This window comes from Brachyhypopomus gauderio, unplaced genomic scaffold (assembly GCF_052324685.1).
Source record: "Brachyhypopomus gauderio isolate BG-103 unplaced genomic scaffold, BGAUD_0.2 sc130, whole genome shotgun sequence".
In the NCBI taxonomy this organism is placed as follows: Eukaryota; Metazoa; Chordata; class Actinopteri; order Gymnotiformes; family Hypopomidae; genus Brachyhypopomus; species Brachyhypopomus gauderio.
The window spans coordinates 293,108-301,798 of record NW_027506951.1 but is presented as its reverse complement, the minus strand read 5'-3'; the positions used below and the strand labels follow the sequence as shown (position 1 = coordinate 301,798).

The 8,691-nt window shown below is 40.9% G+C and overlaps 1 long non-coding RNA gene across 1 annotated transcript; it reads left to right on the top strand.

Annotated features, from left to right (window-relative positions):
• Positions 1-6,849: 6,849 nt before the first annotated feature.
• Positions 6,850-8,227, top strand: LOC143499020 (uncharacterized). The gene is made up of 4 exons (XR_013126043.1): positions 6,850-6,938; positions 7,169-7,351; positions 7,450-7,561; positions 7,635-8,227. It is a non-coding gene; the product is annotated as an uncharacterized LOC143499020 (long non-coding RNA).
• The last annotated feature ends 464 nt before the right edge of the window (positions 8,228-8,691 follow it).

Below are 8,691 nucleotides of genomic sequence, written 5' to 3'. Positions count from 1 at the left end.
TCCTGTTAGGGATCCCGATGAGGAGTGCATTACAGTAATCCAGTCTGGAGGAGATAAAAGCATGAACCAATGTTTCTGCATCTGATACAGTCAGAGTCAGACGAAGTTTGTAAATATTTCTGAGGTGGTGGAAGGAGACATTGCAGAGGTGATTGATATAGCTTTCAAATGTAAGTTGTGGATCAAAATGGACACCAAGGTTAGTGACTGAAGAGGAGAGTGGGATGTTCTGACCAGAGAAAGTGAAGCTGGTTATAGATGTAGACTTTGTCTGGTGAGAGGTGCCAATTAGGATTGCTTCTGTCTTGGTGCTGTTTAACTGGAGAAAGTTGTGTCCCATCCACTTTTCTATCTCCTCCAAGCAGGCAGAGAGTCTTGAAGGATGGGTAGTTGACAGTAGTGATCCAGAGGAGGAAAAGTCCACTTTTAAGTAAAGTTATATGTCATCAGCATAGCAGTGAAATGAAATGCCGTAGCGACTAATGACATGGCCAAGGGGGAGCATGTACAGATTGAAAAGGATGGGGCCAAGAACTGACCTCTGGGGGACTCCGCAGGTCATGGTATGTATATGTGATCTTGCATTGTTGATTGAAATATATTCTGTCCTTTCAGCAAAATAGGACTGAAACCAGTTTAGGGCAGTGTCCCTAAGACCAACGATGGTATGTAAGCGGTGGAGGAGAATATGGTGGTCAACAGTGTCGAATGCAGCAGAGAAGTCAAGGAGGATGAGTAGTGAAGGTGAGCCATTGTCAGCTGCCATTAAAAGATCATTGCTGACCCTAACCAGAGCTGTTTCTGTGCTGTGCGAGGAGCGGAAGCCAGATTGAAACTTTTCAAAAATATCATTATGTTTGAGGTGGTCTTGAAGATGGCCAGCTACAACCTTTTCCAGGACTTTGGAGAGGAAGGGAAGGTTGGAGATAGGCCTGTAATTAGTAAACACTTCAGGACTTAGTGTAGGTTTTTTAAGAAGTGGTCTGATTATGGCGGTCTTCAAAGGAGATGGAACATACCCAGCCTGAAGAGAAAGGTTTATAACAGTGGTGATCAGAGGACTAATGGCAGAGATATTTCCTTTCAAAAGGGGTGTAGGAAAGGGATCCAGGGCACAGGTGGAGGGTTTCATCCTTCTGATGATGCCTTCAACTTCCTGCTGCGAGACCTCTGGAAAATGGTTTAGGGGCTGCAAGACCTCAGATTGTGAGTGGGTGTCCAGTATATGTAGGGGAGAGGAGTTACAGAGACCAAAACGGATTTTTTGAATTTTTGTTTTGAAAAAGTCCATGAGATTGTTGCAGTGCTCTTTGGTAGTTTTAGTGAATAAGGGGGCTTGCGGTTTGAGGAGATTGTTTATGGTTGAGAATAAAAGCTTAGAGTTGCCTGCATTGTTTTTAATGACACTCCCATAGAAATGTGACCGTGCCTCTCTAAGGGATTTTGAGTATTCCCGGTAGGCAAGTTTGTGAACCATGACGTTAGAGGCCTTGTAACGCCGCTCAAGGGCATGTCCAGCTGCCTTCATTGCCTGTAATTTGTCAGTGTACCAAGGGGAGGAACGAGAAAAAGGCACTGTTCTGGTCTGGTCTGTAATGATACAGAAGCCTTATTTGTCAAACTTGCTTAAATGCCTAGGCCTAATTGTTCAATGTATATGCCAGATACTAAAAATCTGGTGGTTCATCTGTGTAACATTTCATCTTCACTGAAAAGCTTGCAGATAAATACAGCAAAGGGGCTAGTTTCCCAGACTTTGATTTAGCCTAAATTGCAATGGTTATTGTTAACTGCTACTGGAAATACTTTTAATTTATAATTATTATAATATTAATGAACCCCTCCAACACCCCCACCCCATGGTATGTGCATGTGGAGCCTCTACTAAATTGTAAATAAGTGTGACATTTGGTAATCAGAGTGGAGTCGAATGCAAGGGTAGTTAAATATAGCCTACTATAAATTCTTAAAGAGCAAAATGAGAATTCCAAATTCCAGCAGAAAGAGACACAGGTTGTTCAATATTTAGGAGATCTGGATTGGACCAGTGTGGGGAGTGTAGTCTCCCTAATTCAGACATAACAATGAGGCCTACTGTATATCACATTATAGCCTGATATTTTCTTATATTGAAATCAATTATCCCATGTGATCAATGCTCAAATCTTTGAGATCTTTAATTTTATATAGGTCTATTTAAAAGTATCTCTAAAGATTACATACAGCCCTAAACTGTCCCAAAGTGATTAAACTGTTAATCCTACAGGTATGAAAAGAAATATGAGCACCCTGGATGCAGATTTGCAAAGACACTGCCATCCAATGAAGACCCATTTTAGGGGACAGACAGGGGATAATAATGACGTCAACATCCAACAGTCAAATACACTGCAAGCTTCCTCCAGCATTGGTAACCACATAATGCATCTGCTGTCCACCAGATTAAATCACACTGTCCTCCAGACCTACAAAAACAAGCTGGAAATATTTAGGAAGTGTTCCTTTTACATCCAAATAATGCATCAGGATCCATGGAGGTTCCAGCGGATGAAGAAGCTCACCAACAGTCATGTGAAGATCCAGCTGGACCTAATGGAAGAACTCTACCATGAGCTCAGAAGGGGCAGAGAAGAACTTGAAACCATCCTGGACCAGAAAGGCATTGTTTTTATTATTGTTTCTGACTGTATATTTAAGTGTGGGTGTTAGTCTGTGTCTTTGCCAGTTCTTGTTAGATGTCCCACAAGTTTGCACGTGCATTCTATATAACGCTGTCTAATAAACGTGCAAGTATAGCTTGCTTTCACCTCAGCTTCCTGTTCCTCGCCTAGCCGTTACAATCAGTTTGTCAAGAATCACCATTGCAGTCCTATTTAAGAAACTAGCAGGAAATTGATGCCACAGCTGGCTGAAAAGACATCTGGCTTTTTGATAAATGCGCAGACAACACAATAATAATAATAACACTTTATTTAATAAGCACCTTTAATACACCCTAGGACACTGCACAATAAAAGCAAACAATAAAAGGAAAATAAAAGAAACTTAAAACAAGTGACAGACAAATGCAATAAGATAGAGCGATAAAACCGAGTAAGTTAACTCAGAATTCACAGAAACTCAAGGTTTTCCGTTCCAGAAACCGAGCTTAGAGAGAACCTGAGTCAGTTACTATAGCAACTTATGCTCTGAATCTAACCTGCTCGCTGGCAGGTTAACTGGAACCTAAACATGAATTACAAACACGTCATCATGACGTGTCTTTTCCTCGAGGATCATGTAGATATTAAAGCTCAGTTTATTCGCCGAGCTCTTCGTCGGGAACGCCTTATAAAACTCGGAATAGACATAGGCTCTGTTCGAAATAGCCTACTAAATACTACTGGCGTATTGACCGAGCCCCAAATGCCGTATGCAGTATGTGACCAAAATGAAATTTTCCAGTATGCGAAACATACCTGGATGACCTACTACTTCTGCAAAATATTCCAGTACGCGAACAGAGCTATCTTCGTGGTGTACTGCATCCCATCATGCAACGCTACGTTCACGTGACCCCGTAGTATGCTTTGCTTTTGTCGCATACTGGAAACTGTACTGCATACTACTACAAGGACCAGTATGCAGTATCCAGTACATACTGAGTCCAGTATGCAGTATCCAGTATGTAGTAGGCTATTTCGAACAGAGCCATAGTCCTACTATCATTTCTGGATTATTTTTCAATGAACGTTATCGTTATTTTTGCAACATTTTTGCAATTTGCAACATTAAAATTGGTCAGGTAAATGTTCATTCCCCTGTTGTTGAGGGGTGTTTCTTTATACTAAACACATATCGTTTCCACAACACTGCAAAGAATGAGACGCGCGCAAGGTGTGCAGAGTCGCGCGCTACGGTCACTAGTGAAAGTATAACTAGCTTTATAAGGGAGACACGGAAAGGCATCGCTAAAAAGGAGAGCTCTTATGTGATTTAGGAAACCTGAATGTGGTTTGTGTTTAAAAATGTTTAAAATTTGTTCAATTAATTGGTTCAATGCAATTAATTGGTTCATAACTTATTAGTAGGCTTGAAAGTTACCGGATCGAGGCAGACCGGATAATGTTTTTGATGTAAGCAGGGCTTAATTTGAGCAGGGCTTAATTTCAGTTCCCGGAACGCACCCTTCAAAATGAAAGAGTTCCCGGATCCTGTTCCGGCAGTTCCCGGAACGCACCCTTCAAAATGAAAGAGTTCCCGGATCCTGTTCCGGCAGGATCCGTGAACTCTTTCATTTTGAAGGGTGCGATCCGGGAACTGAAATTAAGCCCTGCTCAAATTAAGCCCTGCTTACATCAAAAACATTATTAAGCGTCACATTTCAAATATTACACATTGCGGATCAGCCCTCAATTCTCTCCAGATTTTTATACATCACTCTTCGTTTTTTGCTAGTGGAAGTTTTCTTTAAAGTGTAGGAGATGCGGAACCTGTCAGCAAAGCTACTGTATGTCAGTCTGTCCGAAAAGTATGTGTGGCATTAAAAGGACTAGTGCCCACTTTTGCGGTATTTCCTGGGCATAAGCCAGTTATGGACATCAAAGAGGAATTCTACAGCATCGTTGGTTTGTCTTTAATTCACATGGACAATAAAGAAATTAAACAGAGGAGAAGCAATATATAACAAACTTCATTCCATTTACATTTTAAGGATTTCCTAGAGTGATTGGCTGCATTACAGAGTAATGGAGGAAGTGAACGAGAGGTAAAGAAGAGTGTGCAGGCAGGGTGGTGTGGATGGCATAAAGTGTCTGAGGTGATCTGTGATAGAAGGGTGTCAGCTAGAATGAAAGGAAAGATCTATAGGACAGTAGTGAGACCTCCTATGTTGTATGGACTGGAGACAGGTGAGGGAGATGGAGGTGTCTGAGGTGAAGATGTTGAGATTCTCATTTGGAGTGACGAGGAAGCATAGGATCAGAAATTAGTTTATTAGAGGATCAGCACATGTAGCATGTTTTGGAGATAAAGTTAGAGAAGCGAGATTGAGATGGTTTGGACATGTACAGAGGAGGGAGGAGAGGTATATTGGTAGGAGGGTCTTGAGGATGGAACTTCCAGGCAAGAGGAGGAGAGGTAGACCTATGAGGAGGTTTATGGATGCAGTGGTAGAGGATATGAGAGTGGCTGGTGAGTCAGTGGAGGACACTCAGGACAGGGCCAGATGGAGGAGTTTGATCATATCATATCTTTATACATTTAATTAAGTACTGTAATTATTAGTTTGGAATGATTGAAGATTATTATTATCAAAATTAAATAATTATATTTCCAAATGCAATTTATATTTCGATCTTCAGAGTACATATTCATTGTTAATCATTGAGGTTTCTGCACATTTTAATGTATTGGTTTAATCTTAACAAATTCAGGTCCGTGTAAAATGAAATACAGTGCCTAATCGCAGTAATGGTCAACAAACATACATTAGCATAAACTCTATATCACAAAAATACAATTCTTTGTACCTGAGTATTAATAATAACTGAGTAATTTAAGTGAAGATACTTTTAGGTGTCACGTTGAGGACCCCGGCCCCTCCCTTTTGGGCGTGTGTTTACGTTGTCCACGTGTACTCGTCTGCGTCTGTGGATATCTGTGGGTGCGGTTATGTCTTGTGAAAATCCGTCTCACCTGTGGCTCGTCTCATAATCACGCGGGGCTTATGTGGTTTGTCTATTTAATGTACGCTCGCGCAGTGTCCTGTGCTCGTCGTTGTCTACAGTCTACACGTTGCCGTGTATGTTTCATGTTCCGTGTGCGCTATAAGCGTTATTTGTATAAATAAAAAGTGGCGTCCTGGCGCAAAGCAAGGGATTACGTCTCGTCCTTCGCCGCTCAGCCTAACATCACATTAGGTATATATTTATCCCCATACTTCCTCTTTTGTGTTCAAATTACAAGCAAATCATATCACTTCGCAATTCACATATGTTCAGTATAAATAATGTAAATGTGTAAAAAGGAAATGGATACAGACAACTACTTTACCAAGATTTGCATACAGGTGAAACAAATAATCAAAAATGTAGGCTATAAAAAGAGCAGCTAACAGTGAAGGCTGAAGGCTGATTGACCATGGCATGCCCATTTGTAGAGAATCCAGTAGATGAGGGAGCGCGTGTAGTGCACCGAGCATTCATGCTACCAGCCCCAAGGTCATTTCAGGACAGGACAGATCCACTGGGCTTTCCGTATGACTACTTATTTGAGCGCTACAGGTTCAGAAGACACAGTATTATATATATTTGTAAATTACTGGGGCCATATATTGAGAAGACCACTAGATGTAGTGAAGCTCTTACCAAACCCCAAACGGTCTGTATCGCTTTGCGCTTCTTTGCCAGTGGCGCATTTCTGTACAGCGTTGGGGATGCAGAATATCTTAGTAAGGCGACGGTCTGACGTGAAATTCGAAAGGTTTGCCTTGCGCTTAAGCGCTTCCTTAATATACTCATTAAATTCCCTGGTCACAGAGGCATCCTTCCCATATAAGAAGCCTTTTTCAGAACAGCAGTAACTTGGAGTTAAATTTATATGACTTTAACAGATGCTCTTATCTAGAGCACTTACCAAAGTGCTCTGTATTCATCTTGATCAGCTATTTCATGCTAAAATTCATTCAATTCAAAACTAATTGAATTCTCCAGGATTTCCCAAAGGTCATTGGTGCTATAGACTGTGTTATGGACCCAGAAACTTCCATGTTTGTTTGTTGGTTTGAAGCCCCCTTGAGGCCATTTGTGAAGAAGTTATCTTTTTTAATACTTACCTCATTTCTGGTTTAGACAGGAAGTAGTTAGTATTCAGGAAATAAGCATGCGCAGTGACAGTGTTTTTCTGTGCTACACATCCTTCTCCATCCTTTCATGCATGTCTATTAAGATGCAATGTCTGTAAGTATATATGTTTATAATGTTAATATTGATGCTTACAGTACATTATTTGTGATCTGTTACCATAAGTTGTGTGTTTATAATTAGGTGGTATGCTCCCCCTGTATGCCATGATGTTTACTGATAATAGCAAATTCATACACTTACTTGTGTGTATTATCTAGAATAAGCTAGATCAGCTCCTTATTTCTTGTGTCTGTAACATTTATGTTTATGATATTGTGTTGCAGTTTCACACTGTGGTTCAGTAAAGAGTCCAAGTACAAGCCTCAGCTTCAGTGGAATTTATTGAATACTGTGTTTAGCTGTCTGGGTAGCCCAACCGCTGGCGAGACCAGTACAGACTGGACCCATCTGGACCCATGGAGACAGACTATGTGAACTGAAAATCATTTCACAGCATCAATGTGCAGGTACATGCAAGTTTTGCCTACCCAACAGAAATTGTAAAGCATGTCGGTCCATGGGTTTGAACAACTTTCACCCTTTGTCAATTTTGCCATTGTTCTAGATGGTTTGCACCAGCCAATTTCTATTCTCCAACATTGAGGCAAAATGGCCCGGCTTGGTGCACAATTCCAGGAGATTTCGTGCCTCCTCACTGGCACAGAGGTTTGCCCAAGGTAAGAATACTCCAACCATACAAAATAGTGCAGATTTGGCCTCAGTGTTTAACTCTACTCCTTATAATCGTAGGTGCGTTTCCTGGCTTACTGCTTGGGTATAGGGGTTACCCCTGCCAATCTTTTCTCCTTACCCCATATGCAGACCCTACAACAGATGCCGAGAGGAGGTTCAATCGTGCACTTTCAAAGACAAGGGCATGCATTGAGATGGCATTTGGACAGTTAAAGAGCAGATTTAACTGCTTGCGCCATCTCAAAGTGACCCCTGAGAGAGCCTGTGACATTATAGCAGCCTGTGCAGTTTTGCACAATGTGGCAATACTGCAAAAAGAAGAAATGCCAAGAGTGCAGTTGGAGCAATGGGAAGATGACATTTTAATTGCAGACCACATGGATTGTAGAGCTGTGAGGGACATGTATGCAAACACTTACTTAAGGGAATATTTTGTTTGCATTTGTTCATTAACACAAAACAAAACACCTTTCTTTTGGAAAGAGAAATTTATTAATTGTCTTGCTGAGCCTTGTGAACAGAAGAAACTTTGATTTTCTTATTTTGCAAAAACAAGCATATTAAAGTGAGTATTTTGGCAAATACTCACATCTTTCTCCGTTTTCTTTATTTCAAGCTCCAACTTCTGTATTTTTAGTTTTTTTTGTATTGCAGATCTGCCTTTTTACATTCTATATATTTGAGCAAGTACCTTTTGTAGATCTGCCTAATCTCAGATTCCTTCAAGACAGAAGTATAGTCAAGATTGAGAAGTATTTATTCATGTTGAACTGCATAACTACTACTCACTTGTTCTCTTGTAGAGGTGTGAGCTCTGGACGTGGAAGCCTGAGGGTCTTCTCTCTGTTTTTCCATTTCCTTTAAACACAACACAAATCATGAGATCACACGGCAGATTAACATACAGATACATAGACACACACACCTTACAGCTGGCCTTTCTGAACAGGCAGACACTGTGTCCTCATCCTCCTGTACCATCCTGGATGGTCTGGCAATCTCCCCCTGCAAACAACAAATTAAGACACGTAAATATTAACAGTCCTCAGGGTTCCGTCATAAGAAATAGACTGATTTATGGTACTCACATCATTGTCAAATACAGGAGGGTCCA